Here is a 19046-nt window from a genome sequence, read left to right as displayed (position 1 = left end):
AATTAAGCAAAATATAGTTATAATAGATAAATAATCAGTATTTAATAACAAAATTATTAAAGTTAATTCTGTCATTAGGTAATTAAATTATTACTTATATGGTTTAAAAAGAGTTATAGTAGAATTAAATAGACAATTGACATTATGGAAACAAAAATTCAAATCTAATTAAAATATACCCAATAGTATCATAAACGGGATAAGGTTAATACACTAATTAGCCCGAAATTAATTAATAACGGAATAAAAACTCAAACACTCCATAATGCTAGGACTAACCCGCCAAAAACAACTTAAGGAGAGGGAAGACAGAAACCCTAAGATCTAACAACCGGGGAATGAGGAGGCTAGGAAGCCAAGGCTGGGACCCAGCAACTGCTAATCCTCCAGCCATCATCCCTATTAAGATTGTTTGGCCTTTTTTCAATCTCCAGGGCCTCTCTAAATTTGCGATGGTGAAACTGCGCAACTTTGGCAATGACTTGAGCCTCCTCTATACATACATGATGCATAGTTTTCTCTGCATGCTCAGCCAGGGCTGAGGACTTGGTCCTACCATGCCTTAAGTCAGCCGAATGCTCGCTAATCCGTTGGTTGATAGAGCGACCAATCTCACCAATATAAGGGGTCCCACAGGAACAGGGGATGATATAAACGCCCTTCATGTCCTTAGGGTCAATCGGGTCTTTCACCGACGTGAGGGAGCTCCAGATAGTGTTGAGAGGTCTAAAAGTTGCGGGCACATCGTACTTCTTTAGAATCCTCGCAATCCTGTCCGTGGTCCCCTGGATGTAAGGAAGGTTCACACCCATGATATGATCTTTAGGAACCCTATGGATTGAAGGCTCCTTCTTGGCCCTGAGGAAGGCTTTTTGACTAAGGCACCTATTGTAACCATTCTTTTCAAAAACATCAAGGAGATGAGCCTTCTCCATTTCCAGGCTCTCCTTATCCGAAATTCTTACAGCACGGGTGGCAAGCGTGCTAAGAACCCCTAACTTCTGAGCGGGGAAATGATGCGAAGAAGCATGTAAGTATTGCTCAGTATGCGTCTTCTTTCTAAATACCTGATGAGAAAAGGAACCATCCACCTTCTTAGAGATGAGAACATCCAAGAACGGAAGACAACCGTTATCTTCTTTTTCCATCGTGAATTTAATGGCGGTGGATTGGTTATTAAGGTGACTGAAGAAACGATCCAGCTCGTCAGGACCATGAGACCAGACAACACCAGTGTCATCAACAAATGGAGTGTTTGAGTTTTTATTCCGTTATTAATTAATTTCGTGCTAATTAGTGTATTATCCTTATCCCGTTTATGATACTATTGGGTATATTTTAATTAGATTTGAATTTTTGTTTCCATAATGTCAATTGTCTATTTAATTCTACTATAACTCTTTTTAAACCATATAAGTAATAACTTAATTACCTAATGACAGAATTAACTTTAATAATTTTATTATTAAATACTGATTATTTATCTATTATAACTATCTTTTGCTTAATTATCTTACACCTAATATAACTAAAATTATATAGTTATATGTGAATTATTTTATTTACCTCACTAATAATAGCGTTTATAGAAATTAAATAAATAATTTACTTTTGCTATTATAATTATTAATTTACAATTTTATGTTTATTTATTTATTTAATAAATAAACAAATATATTTTTATTATTTATATATTTATATATTTAATAAATAAATAATTTATTATTTTATTATCTCACACCTAATATAACTAAACTTATATATTTATATATACCATTTATATAAATTAAGTAAATAATTTACCTATGTTATTATATTTATTAATTTATATTTTTATATTGATTTATTTTTAATTAATAAATAAAAATTATTATTATTTATATTTTATTGATTTAAATAAATAAGTATAAATTATTATTATTTATATATTTATATTTATTTAATAAATAAATGATTTATCATTTTATATTTATATATTAATCTCACACCTAATTTAACTAAATTTATATATATTTATTTAATTTTGATTTATTTATTATTATTTTATCATTGGTATATGTATTTATTTCTTACCTAATATAACTAATTTTGACCTTGCTCCTGAAGTCAACCGTGGCTAGGTAACCGTTGGTGTCTCTGCTCTAGCTATTTAAACAGGCTAAGCTGGATCTGTTCTTCAACTTGTCCTGACGATGAACCACACTGGTTGGTTCGAAACGCGTCGACAAAAAATTGGTTATGTGATTTTGCCGAAGATTATCTAAACAATGTTATGGATCACAGAAGTCTAAATTCCTTAATAGTACCACTGTCTAAGATCTTTCATCTCAAATACCTGTGATAACTCTCTTTTGATGTCTTCAATCAAGTCAGTAGCACTTTTTGTTACATCAACATATACATAGTTTAAAGCAATATGTCCAGTCTCATTTTACTTGATATACATATTAGGATTGTCTTTACTTTTTACAAATCCCTACTGAAGGAAGAATGCCTCTATTTTCTCATACCATGATTTGAGGGCTTGTTCAGGGCCATGTAAGGCTTTCTTCAACATGCAAACAAGATATTTTTACTCAGTTTCACAAATCATTTTAATTGAGCAAGTTAAAGCTCTTCTCTAGATCGCCATTTAGAAACATTGATTTTCTATCTAATTAATGTAGCTTTGAATTATATTTTGTAACCAATTCTATCATCATTCTAACTTTGTGTTTATTTTTTCTATTGGTGAAAATTATATAGTGGTAATATAGTCACTATAAGTATAAATGATATGTTGGATGAATGTCAAATGTTCATCACAAGTTTTGAAACAAAGGAGAAGGCATCTACTTTTGATGAGTTGGTAAGTATTCTTATGCAAAAGGATGAAATATGACAAAACCTTAATTAAAGGTCTCAAAGTTTTGATACCAAAAGCAAAACAACCTTTCAAAGGGAAGTTATGGGAGAAAAATAAAGGAGGAATGCCACATCTAAAGCCATTTCAAGGGCTTCCACTTGCAACAACAAATGTAAATGTGAAGAAAAATGATGTCTGACACTACTGTGGTAAGACTAGTCACTTTGTTAGCAACTGCCCAAAAAAGAGATATGCGCAATTCAAACATAAAAATGCATAGAGGAGACTTTGATAACAATGTTGCCTCCATAAGTAATGATTTCAAAATTTTTAAGTTGTTTTCTTATCATGTTGCCTTATCTATTGGAACTAATGATATCAACGTTTGGCTCATAGATTTTGGTGCATCACATATGTTTTATAATAAAGAATGATTTGATACATATTATAAAAACATTAATGGTGTTCATATTTATCTAGGAGATAATAGGTCTTATGAAATCAAAAGACATGGATACATATTTGTGACTTGCCTAATGGATAGGAGAAACAAATCCAAAATTTCATAGTATGTACGAGGTATAAAGAAGAATTTGATGTCAAAATCTACTATAGTTGATTAGGGTTTAAAGGTTGAATTTGTGAAATATCAATTTATAGTGAAGGATATTCAGGATCACTTTAAGGTTGTAGCAACATGAGTAAGAGTTGAAGGACTATATAACCCTGATGTAACAAGGAGAGATCATCAATCATTGCGGCCATGTACATCCATGTCAGGTGAAGAGTTGTGGCAGCAAAAGGGATGGAAATTTGAATTGTAATGATCTCATTTGAACATGGCGCAAAACGAAATTATCCTTCAAGTCACAAATAAATTCTTGCAGTGAAGAAAACTATCTATCATTTCAGACTATATCTTAAACATGTGCATTTCTTAATCAAAATTGATCTAAAAATACTTCTTGGAATACTGAAATCTAATAAGTTACTCATTGACAATCATTCTAGGATATAGAAATGGGCACTTTGGCTTGATACTTTTGATTATATAAAACATAAACCTAGGAGACTAAATTGTTTAGTTGATATGTTAACCAGGGAAGCAAAATTTTCAAACTTAACCATCTTATTATGGACCAAATTCACTCACCAAATTCCAAATAAAATAAATGAATGATCCAACTCTTTCCATCTATATGTCCTTGTCAATAAATCATTAGTCTTCCTTACGTTATCTTTCTTTAGGTTTTTTGATATTTCTATTTATTCTATCTTTCCAAAAAACTTTATGTAGAATTAATGGAGATGCATTATCACTACTTACTAAATTCTAAATAGAATTAATGAGTACTCAACGTTTTTCAGTTCTTAACCTAGTCAATACGTCATTAGTTCTTCTTACATTATATTTGCTTGACTTTTAGACATTTCAACTTGTTATGTGCTTTCAAAAACTTCAATGTAAAATTAATAGATCAAATTAATATCAATTATATTATTTATATTAATACAATAATAGTCAATATGCCAACCAACATAATAGGGATTGAGCAAATTTAGCCATCTTATTATGGATCAAATTCACTCACCAAATTCCAAATAAAATAAGTGAATGATCAAACTCTTTCCACCTATATGTCCTAGTCAATAAATCATTAGTCTTCCTTGCGTTATCTTTGTTTAGGTTTTTTGATATTTCTATTTATTCTATCTTTCCAAAGAACTTTATGTAGAATTAATGGAGAAACATTATCACTACTTACTAAATTCTAAATAGAATTAATGAGTACTTCAACTTTTTTCACTTCTTATCCTAGTGAATACGTCATTAGTTCTTCTTTCATGATATTTTCTTTGACTTTTAGACATTTCAACTTGTTATCTCCTTTCAAAGGCTTTAATTATAAAATGAATAGATCAAATTAATATCAATTATATTATTTATATTAATACTATAATAGTCAATATATCACTACTTACTCAATTCCAAATAGAAATAATGAGTACCTCAACTTTTTTTACTTTTTATACTAGTCAATACGTCATTAGTTCCTCTTACATTATATTTACTTTGACATTTAAACATTTCAACTTGTTATATGCTTTCAAAAACTTTAATGTAAAATTAATAAATCAAATTAATATCAAATATATTATTTATAATAATACAATAATAATCAATATACCAACCAAAGCAAAATTTAAATAAAATTATTGATTTTCCTCAACTTTCTTTTTATTTCAGAGTCAATATGCCCATTAGTCTTTAGACATATCAATTAGCCATTTTCTTTTCATTTGATAATCTCTTTCTCTTTCATTAGAATAAATCTATGCAAATCAAATTAACACAATAATAGTTAGTATACCTATAACCATCATTTACTTGGACCAAATTCATAACCGAGTGATCCAACTCTTTTTAGTCTTCCTTTACGTATTTTATACTTACTCTGCCATTTTATACTTAAAATTAGCAAATCTTAATTCTTAATGTGGCAAGTGGATTAATCTATGAAGTCAACTAAGCATACAAATCCAAAAAGAGGAGCCTTTGCTGCTAGGGTTGGGCCCTAACCCAAGAGCTTCAACCCTCTGAGTCAACTTAGTGCTAGATCAAGGAAATGCTCATTCTCATTATCATATCATAAAAATACATAACAATGTCTTCCACAAGTCTTGAAGTCAAAAAATGTTTAGTTGTTTTACATCAAAAATTTGAATCTTAATGACACTATAGGCCTCCTTATTTATAGCACTGAAGTCTCCAACGACTTCCTTAAATCTAGGGAGGCTCGGCTCCCAAACTCAAGATGAACTCGCTCTCTAACTATCACTAGCTCAGCTTCCTTTTGATCTTCATGACTCAGCTGCTTTCAACTCCAAGCTAGTGTGATTTGATGGAGGAATATTCAAATGAATGAGGAGTAAATAAGGAGGATCTATCTCCTACAATCTCTCCTCCTTGTCTCATTCAAGTTTCCACCCTTAATTAGCCAAAATTGCCATGATTTGCTCTCATTGCTATGATTTGCTCTCATTAAGCAGAATATAATCAAAATATGTAAGGAATTATGAGAAGAGTTGATTTAAATAAGATTGGAGGTGTATTTAGGTCCATATAGTCACCCAATGATTAGGCTCATTAGCTTTAAAATGTGGGTTGTCCAATGATATTGTAGTTAAGAAATCACATACAAATTCAGTCACATGAAAGTAATTAAAGGCGGGAACTTGAAATAGCTAATGTAGCACCCGAATTAACCACGGACCTCACACTGAGAAAGTAATAGCAAAATCACCACAGAATGATTCAAGTAACAACTACAACGATTATCACTCATTCTATGAGTCACATGAGTGCATAATAAATGCTAACATAATCATTCATGACAAGAAACAAATCTTCAATGAATCAGAAGCTAATATTGAGTTACAAATAATAAGAAACAACGCGAAGAGGAATAATAAATAAATCCATTTATGCTACAAGTATCAGCTTACGCCATTACAAGAATTCACAATCTCCTCCAAACAATAAGAACATATACCAACTGTTGAAAATGGAAATTGTTATACAATCAAAACATAAACACACTAGGATATATTAAATTAATCTAACTATCAACAAATTTGCAACACCTGATTAATGAATGGGGCCCTTCCTTCAACATTTAGGGCTGAAGAAATTACTCGCACTACTAAGACTTTAGAAGGGAAGAGGTTGTGTTGGGATGGGGTCCCCTGGGTCAGTTTTGGGGTTAAAAACCCATGTTTTAAGGTAAATTTTGTAAAAAGATGTAAAGTCTCCGTGATTTGTGGATTCGGATCACGTAGATGGTTAGGAGTAAAAGGGGTTTTAGCCCCTTGATTATGTAAAAGTTGAGTCGGTTTTGAGATCCAGCCATGGTCCACGGACCATGGGATTGTATGTAAAACGCTATAAATAGGTGTGCCTTAGAGAGTCTAAGGGATGAATATGTCTATGTGTGAAAGAAGGAAAAAGGGCAAGTAAGAAACAGGTAGATAGAAGGGAAAAGGCTCCGCAGTTGAGTGCACAGAGGCCTAGAGTAGAGTTTGTAGCTAAGTGCGTAGGGAAATTTTGAGTTTGTAACCTCATATTGAAGATCAATAAAGAAGACTGTTGAAGAAATTCATATGTTTATATGTCTACTTCTGTTATTTAGGTTTGCAAGATATGCTGTGATGGAATAATGCCTTTATGAAATATTGATTTATTAATGCACGACTCTATTGGATAAATCTTATTAACTATACGCAATGCATCTTAAGGACTTTCACGAAGATTATAATACATTATGTTATGTTTATTAAGTACTTAAGTAGATCTGCATGATCTTAGATCTAGGGTTATTTTATGGTGCGCGTAAGTGGTTGATTCATCTGTTAGGGGTCCGCAAAGACCTATCGTAAATCTTCACGAAGGTCTAGAGGTTGTTTAAAGGAAGTTGTGGCACTGAGCCTTATGGGCTTATAGATTTGTGTGAAGGAAGATCTAGGGCAATAAAAGACATCATAATGATCTCTAGATGCGGAAACTTGGTTCCAGCATCCCCCCATACTACTTCGGGTGAGACTTCAGCCTATGCTGTGCAGGTTTATGCCGAAAGGGCCATTAGTGTAGGGTTTTGTTTGGTGAAATTAACTTTGAACCTGGGTCACGACCCACTAAGCCAACAAATGGTTCTGTTGCTGGGATGCCGTAATCACTGACTGCATAAACTTGTCTGAATAGGCGATGGAGTTGGTAACGGCCCCGCAAGAAGACCCAAACCTGCAGATATTGAATATAGAGATTCGCGAGCTCCAAAAGAAGTACGACGAGGTCAGGGTGACGACGCGCTTAATTGTTACAACGCAGTGCCTCGCCAATTTGTAGGAGGGGAAACGACTCCTCACATAGGTAGGAGTAGCTCAAAAGAAGGAGGCCATGCTTAAGGCCAAGTTGGGACCTTGGTTAGAAGAAGCTTACCAAGTATCAACCAACATTTAGGAGAAGCTGACAGGCTTGTAACAAATACAAAAAATGATGAAGCTGGCCGTGGAAGGACCACCTAAAGAGCATCTCATAGAAGAGGTCAAGCAGGAAGCTACGCAGAGCACTGCTGAGGTTGCATTTGTGCGGGTGGAGCTGGGGGATCTTCGCAGCAAGATCATTGTGCCTGCCGAGTGACTTGAGGGTGAGTCACGACCTTTGTTTTGGGGGCCTATTGGGATGGGGTTCCCTGAATCAGTTTTGGGGTTAAAAACCAAGTTTTGATGTAAATTTTGTAAAAAGATGTAAAGTAAGTGTGATTGTGGATGTGGAGTGCATAGATGGTTAGGAGTCAAAGGGGTTTTAGCCCCTTGATTATGTAAAATTTGAGTCAGTTTTGAGATCCACCCATGGTTCGTGGACCATGGGATTGTATGTAAAAGGCTATAAATAGGTGTGCCTTAGAGAGTTTAAGGGATGAAGATGTCTATGTCTGAAAGAAGGAAAAAGGGAAAGTAAGTGTTGTGGGGAAAAATGCCTATGCAGGACGATCCTATCCACCTAAGGTGTGACAGTGCCTTAGCAACAAACAGAAACAGCTACTCTAGTATTCTTCCTTTATGAATTAAGAATGAAGAGAGATGGATGGACTAACCGGTGTCTTCCGTTTGTCCCTCGATCCGGTTTCTCTTCTCTTTGGGAGTTCCCAGCTACTTGCCTTTTCGCTCGCCCAGCTTCAAGAGGTTTCTGCAAGATCACAAGAAGAGAACACTACACAAAGACATAGATTCATATTCATAACTAGTTCAGGATTAGAAATAAACTAAACATACTAATGCAATCATACATCAAAGATACACCAGTATATAGGAGAAACTAAGATAGCTTTATTGATGAATAACAAGGTTCAGGAAGAGATACAACCCAGAGGGCTCCAATCCAACATCTCTTTCCCAGCAAATGAAATTCCTATCTTCGCCTTCCCTCAAAGCATTAAGCACCCAATGATTCCAATCTCAAACCAACAACAATTCTTTGCAATAAAAAAATTCCAGCCTCCATATCTCATGGAGGGGAGATCCATATATAGATGTTTGGAGAGAGGATGAGTCAGCTTGAGATCTGACTAGTGTCCTCTCCCTATGTCAGTTCTTGCTTCCACTTGGAGGTTCTTGCTTCCACTTGGAGATTGAGAACCTCTTACTCATCACTAGTCGAATTCACTGAGGCAAGTGTCATTAAGGAAGATTCTGGAAGCTTCCAGGGTCTTGACACCTTGTTGAATGAACTTGCCATTTGTCAATTCCCGCTCAGTGCACCCTGGTAGTGCTTCTACCTGCGTTACAGTGCAGGTAGCCAGTGCAGACTTTGCATTTCAGCGTAGACAGCTAGTGGAGCCTCTGAATTGATCCTGAATTGACTTGTTTTTGAGCAGTTTCTGGTGGAGAACTTCTGTGAATTGATGTGGTTTGTTAGCCTTGTTCCTCTAGGGGTAGGAACAACATGTTTAGGGACTTTGGATCCCTTAGATTATGGAAATTTCATGCTTATAGCTGTAAGGCACAAAAATGTCTATAACAGTTGCCCCCTAAAGTATGAGGCCGTTTATCGGGTGAAATGCTTTATCAGGAGGATCCGAAGTTCATTCATTGCTGGGAGGAGACCTGTAACATAATACAATACAATACATTATTTTTCATACTGCTTTCATGATCTTGCTGAGGCGGGCATTCCCATGCTCAGCTTTATAAATTCATTTTTCTGTACATAGAACAGACAATCGTCTGATGGTAGACTGATAATTTTGATGAAATTATCATCCTTTGTGTAGGATGATTATCTGCTGCAATGATGTACATGTCAATGTCTTTATTTTTTCCTGAATATATATCGCAGCCCGGATGGATGAAACTAGATCCGGGGTCTTCAAACTCATTCGATCTTCACTCTAAGTACAAGTCGATCCATGTGAGAAATGTTCTGAAGTCGAACATGGAAAGACATCGCTTGATTACCGGTCAATGAGGTAAACCGTTAACAAGCGCGAGAGGAATCACCGATAATGATAATGACTCTCAAGGTACTGCAGTACAATTCACGTGGTGTGAATAAAGGACTTGGCGTCGAACACCACGCAAAATCTTTCGGTCGAAGGTCATTGATGTATACCTGTCGCCGGAAGTGAGAAACTTGCCATTGAGGCATGCAAGCTTCAAAGTACTGAATGGGTTGTTCCTAGATCAACTTCTTGGATAATGAGCTGATGTCGACAAGAAGCGATCCGTCAAAGGAGGGCATTAATGAATCCCACATCAATGACACGGAATGGATCTAATGATTTTGATGGAGGTGAAAACGATCTGATGACATATGATTCAGGGTGGCGGTCATGAAAGGATGAAGGATAATGTATGGCAGTGGATGGGACACGGTTGACTTCTCTGAACTACTTCTCTTGAACACATGGCGACACTTATGCGATGGATCGATAGCATTACCCCAAATATGGATGGTATGGCGAGACCATGGTGATGTGACCGGTGAATGAAACAACCCAACCCGACTGTGGTACGGAGGAAAAGTGTCATGTTCAAGAGCGACTTGCTACCATCAAAGTTTTCTTGAGTTTCTCCCAATTTTTCCCCAGTCATTGCTGACCAGTACATCTTTATTTTTGTCAAGCTTGAGGAGGATAACATATGCTTTTTCTATAACTTGCCCTTCGGGCAAGCCCATCGCTATGTTTTAACGAGCCTAGCGATAGTGAAACTCGTTCTCGTCTAAAGACAAGTTTGTCGCTATTTAATGTATTTAACGAGTCTAATGACAAGGATAACTCGGTCCTTTTCATTTTTAGAGAGTCTGAAAAGGTACGTAAAGTCAACTCCGGAAGTCCTTTTTCGTCATCTAATCCCTTAAGTCCAAAAAAGTATAAAACAATACAGAAGGGATGAGTTTTCGATAGTTTTAACGAGCCGAACAAAACAAGCGCTCGATCTTTTTGTGCAATAATCCCTAAGGTCCAAAAAGATTAAAATCTAGAGGAGGGATAGCTCTTTCGGTCGCTTTAACGAGCTGGAAGGCCAAAACTCGGCAATCTTTTCATATTTTACGAGTCAGATGAAAAGAGCTTAAAGAAGACTCGTCTTTTGAGGAACGAGTGATAAAATGGGTTAGCAGCTGATTCCAGGTACGGGTTGGAATTTTCCTGTCACGGCAGTGTCACAAGGATGGCTAGTGAAATCACTCTTCGCAGCTGTTCCTCAAAATGGGTAAACAATCATATGGAGGTGAACGATCGGCCAAATGAAAAGTGGAGGTGACGGTGCAAACATGACCAAGGCTTTAATGGCTGATGATATTACATTCACTGTGGTTATTTACCGGGATAGTTCATTTTTTAACGAGCTTAAATGCGGGTGGAAACATTTGCTCGATCTTATGTTTATTTTTTAACGAGCATGAACGATGCGCTAAAACTGCTCGGATCTTGCGTTTATTTTTTAACGAGCATGAATTGTGTGCTAAAACTGCTCGATTACCCAGTCATATGATAAGAATGTCTCATTAAGATTCTATTTTTTATGGAGCTTCATCTTACAAAGCTTTTCTCCGGATCCTTTCGTTATGCAAGTTTGGAAATGACTAATCCTACGAGTTTAAAGGGTTAGACCTACAGGTTTAAAGGGAGGACCTAAAAATTTAAAAAATAAATAGCCGCCCCTTGCTTGCACTCCAAAAGGTTTGCATGCCCCCAGGTATAAAATATGATTTCAAGGTTACCCTTACTTTGTCCGCCAAAACATTTGTTTAAGCAGGAAAGGCCTACCTCTTTCAGGCTACCCAAACATTGTTTCATTAATCTTTCAAACAAAACACTCCTTCGGCGATATCTACCAAGATAGACAAAGGTGAATGACCTCAGTGCCAAGCACCTAACTTTGACAAAAGAATCTTATTCTAGAATAACCCCTCTTCCAAGACGGACGGGGTACAGACTAGTCATATTCTCCTGCGGAAACCTACCCTATACCCAAGGTTTTCCTGTCGAAGTAGACCAGGACGCATGCCCCCTGGGGTCCAGTCATATCCTTCCGGATTACTCGCGCTCATCGGGAGGACGGACCGTGGGTTAAGACATTTCTTGCGTGAAGAGACCATTTAGGGATGGTATATGACTATTTGCGATGCGTGATCCGGGAAATGAAAGCTGGTCCACGAGCTTGACCACTCTTCCTTCGTGCGGAAAACACATTACTCTAAAGAGTGAGGAGACGATGGCTCCCATGCAATATATACAGTCTCGTCCAAGGAGTAGGTTATAATCCAAGAGTCCTTGAACGACCATCACGTTCATTTGAACGATCTTCCCTTTTAATGTGATTGGCATATTGGGAAGAATCCCTAAAGGTCGACTGATTCCTTTATCAAAGCCTGTCAGATTTCTCATTTCAGGCAAAAGCGCTGGCGAACCAAGCGCTTTCCAAGCAATAGAGGAAAGGATACTCACAGATGCCCCCTCATCAATGATGGTGCCAGCCATTACCATTCTGTATATTTGAACGATAATCCTGAATGGTATGCTTGCTGGAAAACGGGGTCTGCCTAGTTGGTTCCAGTCGAACGAGACAACTAGGTTGCTTGGTGGTGGGACCGAATAGACGACCGGGTATGACTCTGACGAAGTTTCTTCCTGTGATAAAGGAATGGGCGAATTGCCCCCTTGTTCGTCGGAGTCTGTGTTGATGAAGCGAATTTGGACGGTGTCGTCTTTATTCTCTTCTGTGATGGTATCATTCGAAGATAGAGCCTCTCAAGGAAAAACCGGGTCAACTGCCGCCTCAACCTTTTGAATTTTGTCAGGTATGGATTCAGATGGTTCATCCTCAATGATAGGTGCTTCGACTGACCATCTGAGCGGGCTAGTCGGGTTCTCAACTGGTGAAGGACTTGGCAGGAGCTTTTGATATCCAGGAGGAAGTTGCACTGGTAAAACCAGGCGATCTTCCAAAACTCTTTTAGCCTCGTCTAAGAAGGGACAACGGTGGATGGCATGGTCGCCTTCACACAGTTTGCAAGGAAATCTAGCTTTCCCTCTCTGTCCTGTGACTTCACTTTCACTAGTTGACGGTGAGCTGTCAACATGGCTATCAGAGGTTGACGCCACCGAATTGTGCAAACGGGGAGACCAGTCCCTTAGTATCCGAGGGATGCAGGGACAATCTCTGTGGAAGTGGTCTCCCTTGCATATGACACATGGCGATTTAGGCCTGGTCAGTGCAGTGTGTGGATTTTCATTAGACGCCATTCGCTTGCTCCCAGTCGCTTTTGGCTCCTTCTTCTTCTTTTCTTTCTTCTTATTCTCCTTCTTCTCCTTAGGAGCTTGGATTTCGGCTTGGCCAACTCCATCATGTGAAGAGGAGGGAGGAGAGGAAGAATTATAGGAAGTGGAAGGCTGGTGGGCAGCTCTGGACTGGTCTAACTGTTGATTCGATTGTTCAGGAATAGTGGTGTTTTGAACGACATTGGTCGAGAAGAGCTAGACCGGCAGGCCAATTGTCAGTCCTGGAAGCGACAATGTGGCCATGTGGGGCGCACCAACATCTCCCCAAGAGGAGAAGGGACTAGGATTTTCACCAAGGGGAATTCCTTGGTTGGTGTGCTCCATTTTCTCAACCTAAAGATCAACGCAGCAAGAAGGGGTGATTGTTCCATTTAAAATAAATTTTAACGACGCTTTAGACACAACTTGCTTTTTTAATTTTAAAGAGTCGAGAAAAAGCTAAAGATGACTCTAGTCTCCTTCGATGTTTTAACGAGCCCGAAGTGACAAATGCTCGGATGGACTTTTTCCGTTATAGAGTCTGAAAAAGGCCAAAAGGAACTGCTCTGGAGTTCTAGGTAGAGGGTGTGCCAAACTTTTCGCAAAACCGCAGAATACTTTTTAAGGTACGGGCGGTCGATCTTCCTGAATGCTGTGTTCAGTGCATTGCGATCAGTAGGGCGGCCGACACGACTTCCTAAGGATAAAGGTTTTATGCCTATAGGGGTCTCCCAATATATACTCGACGGTACGTGGGAGCACAATCCGTACTGGCGCTATCGTCCCTCAGGAGGAATCACCCACCATCAGCGAGATCGACAGTCACCAGGCTTTACGACGTCGGAACATGTCTCTAGCCTAGACCTCTATGTTGTGCGTTAAGTTACAAAGCGTTGTTAAGTTCATTCAATTTATTTTAGGTTGATCTTTTTAGAAGTTTGCCTTTTGAGGTTCACCACGAGATGTATGATACAATTCCTAAATGCAGTCTAAAGATGATAAGCAAGCTTTTCTATCTTTTCAACCATGAAAATCCTAGCTACAAAGGGAAAAGAAAGACACCATCTTTTCTCAAAGAGCAATCAGCACACCCTAATGCACTTTTCCTAAATCAAACATGCAAACTATCAAGATGCAAATGCACAATGCAGGTGTTTGTTTTCTGCTTTCTTAATATTGATGCCTAAAAAGAAAGCTTTTTGTACAACTTTGAATTTGCTTTTAAATGACAAATACAAACAAGTTTACTTTTTCGAAATCAGAAAGGGTAGAAGAGATTACAACACTTAACGATTCTCGAAATGAATACTTGTTTTGACACTTAAAAGAGACAAACTCAAACCAAAAGCAAAAGTAAATGTATAATCAACGGTAAACAGCCAATGAACTCTCTCCTAAGATCACAATCAACAGATCTGAATCAAGGGCTACAGGATGACAATTTCACTCTTGCAAAGGAAAACTGTAAATGACGCCACAAACACATAAAAACACTCACAGTCTTTTTGTACAAAAGGAGGCGGAATTTAAGCAGAGAAAAGGAGTTATCAGACAGGTACCCATGCTGGTTACAGGCTGCAAAAAACAGAGATCAAAACAAGGCAAAACAGAGCAGAGAACCCCAGCTGCACAAGGCCTAACTGGATCAGCGCACTCTCAACACAGAGGTTTTGACATTCAGCGCAGGTAGCCTTCACGGGACCTGCGTTGAAATGCAGAACCTCTTCACAGGGTCTGCGCTGAAGGAGAAACGAGAGTTTCTCACTGGGTTCTGGGTCACAGTTTGCTGATTAATCTACGGTTTCAGGCCAAATAAAAGCAACAAGCAAGGTACAATCAAAGGGATGATTTGAGGGAGGGCTAAGATCTATCACAAAGGATCATCAAATCATTTGTGAGTCCATTGTTCAGATCATAGACATATCCAGTGATTGGATCAAAGCAACAACTGTCTACTTTGCATCTGAGAATAGCAGATGTAGTTCGATTGTTGCTGTTGAGTCTATGAAACAAACAATAATAGAGACACAAATAAAATGACTAAACAGATCTCCCCAGTGGAGTCGCCAATTTGTTGTGGGGAAAAATGCCTATGCAGGACGATCCTATCCACCTAAGGTGTGACAGTGCCTTAGCAACAAACAGAAACAGCTACTCTAGTATTCTTCCTTTATGAATTAAGAATGAAGAGAGATGGATGGACTAACCGGTGTCTTCCGTTTGTCCCTCGATCCGGTTTCTCTTCTCTTTGGGAGTTCCCAGCTACTTGCCTTCTCGCTCGCCCAGCTTCAAGAGGTTTCTGCAAGATCACAAGAAGAGAACACTACACAAAGACAAAGATTCATATTCATAACTAGTTCAAGATTAGAAATAAACTAAACATACTAATGCAATCATACATCAAAGATACACTAGTATATAGGAGAAACTAAGATAGCTTTATTGATGAATAACAAGGTTCAGGAAGAGATACAACCCAGAGGGCTCCAATCCAGCATCTCTTTCCCAACAAATGAAATTCCTATCTTCACCTTCCCTCAAAGCATTAAGCACCCAATGATTCCAATCTCAAACCAACAACAATTCTTTGCAATAACAAAATTCCAGCCTCCAGATCTCATGGAGGAGAGATCCATATATAGATGTTTGGAGAGAGGATGAGTTAGCTTGAGATCTGACTAGTGTCCTCTCCCTCTGTCAGTTCTTGCTTCCACTTGGAGGTTCTTGCTTCCACTTGGAGATTGAGAACCTCTTACTCATCACTAGTCGAATTCACTGAGGCAAGTGTCATTGAGGAAGATTATGGAAGCTTCCAGGGTCTTGACACCTTGTTGAATGAACTTGCCATTTGTCAATTCCCGCTCAGCGCACCCTGGTAGTGCTTCTACCTACATTGCAGTGCAGGTAGCCAGTGCAGACTTTGCATTTCAGCGTAGACAGCTAGTGGAGCCTCTGAATTGATCCTGAATTGACTTGTTTTTGAGCAGTTTCTGGTGGAGAACTTCTGTGAATTGCTGTGGTTTGTTAGCCTTGTTCCTCTAGGGGTAGGAAAAACATGTTTAGGGACTTTGGATCCCTTAGATTATGGACATTTCATGCTTATAGCTGTAAGGCACAAAAATGTCTATAACAGTAAGCAGCGGGAAGATAGAAGGGAAAAGGCTCTGCAGTTGAGTGCGTAGAGGCCTAGAGTAGAGTTCGCAGCTAAGTGTGTGGACCCCTGCAGCTGAGTGTGCAGGGCAGTTTTGAGTCTATAACCTCATATTGAAGATCAATAAAGAAGACGGTTGAAGAAGTTCATATGTTTATCTGTTTACTTGTGTTATTTAGGTTTGCGAGATATGCTGTGATGGAATAATGCCTTTATGAAATATTGATCTATTAATGCGCGATTCTATTGGATAAATCTTATTAACTGTACACAATGCATGTTAAGTACTTTCACGAAGATTATAATAGATTATGTCATGTTTATTAAGTACTTAAGTGGAAGATGCTATTACGCATTTTGTTGCTATTGGAGAAGGCTAACATATTAGTGGAGATATTTCTATCCATACTTGCTACCTGTATCCATCATTTTGTTTCCACATATTGTCCCTCGTGATCTTTAATAGTTAACCAATGTCTAGTAGTTCATATACTAATTGGCCATATCCTTCACTTGCATCTTTGTTGCACATATTGACCCTTTATCATCTACAAACGCTAGAATCTAAGAATTTATATGTAGCTTTGGATGGTTAAGAGTGGCTTTTAGCTCAAGATTTAAGCCTTTCTCATATTTATGGAGGTGAATGGAGCTCTTTTGTATTGAATTTGGGTAAAGCTGGTATTGTAATTAACCAAGAGGAAGAAGACATCATCATGTGGTCTAAGAATAAACAAAAGTGGAATTATAATACCTAAATATGAATATGATGCCCTCATTCAAGACAATCCTCTTGCTTCTCCAAAATGGTGGAACTTATTAGTATTGAAGGGACAAGGCCCCCTTAAATGCAGGTTGTTCCTTTGGTTGTTGTTGGAAGGAAAAATATTGACTTGGGATGTTCTTGTTAAGAGAGTATGGGTAGGTCCTGGATTTTTTATTCTATGTCAGATGAATGAGGAGTCTATTGCTCATTTATTTATTTATTGTCCTTTTGTAATTTCTTTTTTGAAGGAAGTTTTCTCTTATTTTAACCTTGATGCCTAGTGGAATGGACGCTCGGTTGAAGAGTGTATCTGGACTTGGAATCAAAGGTTTATTTCCTCCTCTTAAAGTCTATTTTATCCTTGTATCATGGGGAATTTAGCTAGGGCAAAACTATTGTCTATTCATTAGAGAAATTTTGAGGTCTAAAATGGGCCTTCTAAGGAATATTATAAAATAATAGTGGAAATAATAAAATAATATTACATTACATCATCAAAAATTTAGAGAGAGATTTTTTTTTCAACTTATCTCCCTACGATTTTAGTCAAATTTCAAGTGGGAGCAATTGTTGGATGCAAAATTTAATTCCTCATCCAAGGAGTACCCTTGTTGCATACTTTCGATAGACCCTACTACAAAAAAAATGAGAAATACATGAAAAAACATGATTGCAATCACATTTTTTTGTGTAGCAGGGTCCATCAAAAGTATGCAACATGGGTACTCCTTGGATGATGAATTAAATTTTGCATCCAATGAATGCCCCCACTCAAAATTTGACTAAAACCGCATGGAGATAAGTTGAAAAAATGAGTTGAAAAAAGTATTTTTTATTTTCTTATTTTTTAATATTTTTATTTTTTTTACTCCAAAAAAGGTGAATCATCCCCCATGGTTGACATCATCATCTTGAATCCTATTGGTTCTTACAAAGTTGATTTTGGTTGTACATTTTCTTTTTTATGCATATTTTTTACCTCAAAATTTCTCTAACGTGAATATTTTGTTGTTTTCTTTGAAGTTATTGCAAATAATGCAAGATTGTCTTATATTGAGCAAGTAAAATTGCTGAAATGGAAGAAGATTAGGATTTATCGAATATGTGGAGCTTCTGTTTTGTATAGTATACGAATTGTTTTATGGAGCGAGCTAGAAAAATGCTTGTGGTGTGGGTATAGTCATTTTCTTCTCCCATAATTTGATGATTAAATGCAAACTAGGTATTGATCAAGACGCACACTTTACAGATGAATCCTTGCTAAGTGGTGTGCCGTGAGGATTTCACTTTGGAAGTATGTAAAAGTATTGGAATTATATGGATATTCAAAATTTCTTGTGGACTCGTTCAATGGAAGAGTTGACTTAAAGGTCTTTCATTTAGAATCGTGAGAAACGAAAATTTACCAACTACAAAAGCAATAAGATGATGTGTGAGTTCTTCATACATACAAGGGAAATAATGCCACGAAAGTTATGTTATCCATTAGATAAATTTTGAGGTCAAAATGGGCCTCCTAAGGAATATTATAAAATAATAGTGGAAATAACAAAATAAGATTGGATTACACCATCAATTTTTAGAGCGGAAAAAAGAGAAAAAAATGTGTTTTTTTCAACTCGTATTTTCAACTTATCTCCCTATGGTTTTACTCAAATTTCGAGCAGGAGCACTCTTTGGATGAAAAAATAAATTCTTCATCGAAGGAGTACCCATGTTGCATACTTTCAATAGACACTGATTGTTGGGTCCCTATAATACTAGTGATTACCCCATTACTATTGTATTTATACCCCTTATTTATATTGTTGTGCCCCTATTACCCCCAAATTGTTATTTCTGTGCCCCATAGAATCCCTCTATTGTTATTTTTGTGGCTTTATATTATTATTGTTAGGTTGGCTGGATTATATTGTGACTCCTTAGACTCCTATATATAGAAAGGAGGTTTTTTCATTTGTA

Source organism: Pinus tabuliformis, chromosome 3_1 (genome assembly GCF_031772625.1).
Source record: "Pinus tabuliformis cultivar Carrire ecotype Pingquan chromosome 3_1, CPIR1, whole genome shotgun sequence".
Lineage (NCBI taxonomy): Eukaryota > Viridiplantae > Streptophyta > Pinopsida > Pinales > Pinaceae > Pinus > Pinus tabuliformis.
This window is presented reverse-complemented; position numbering follows the sequence as displayed.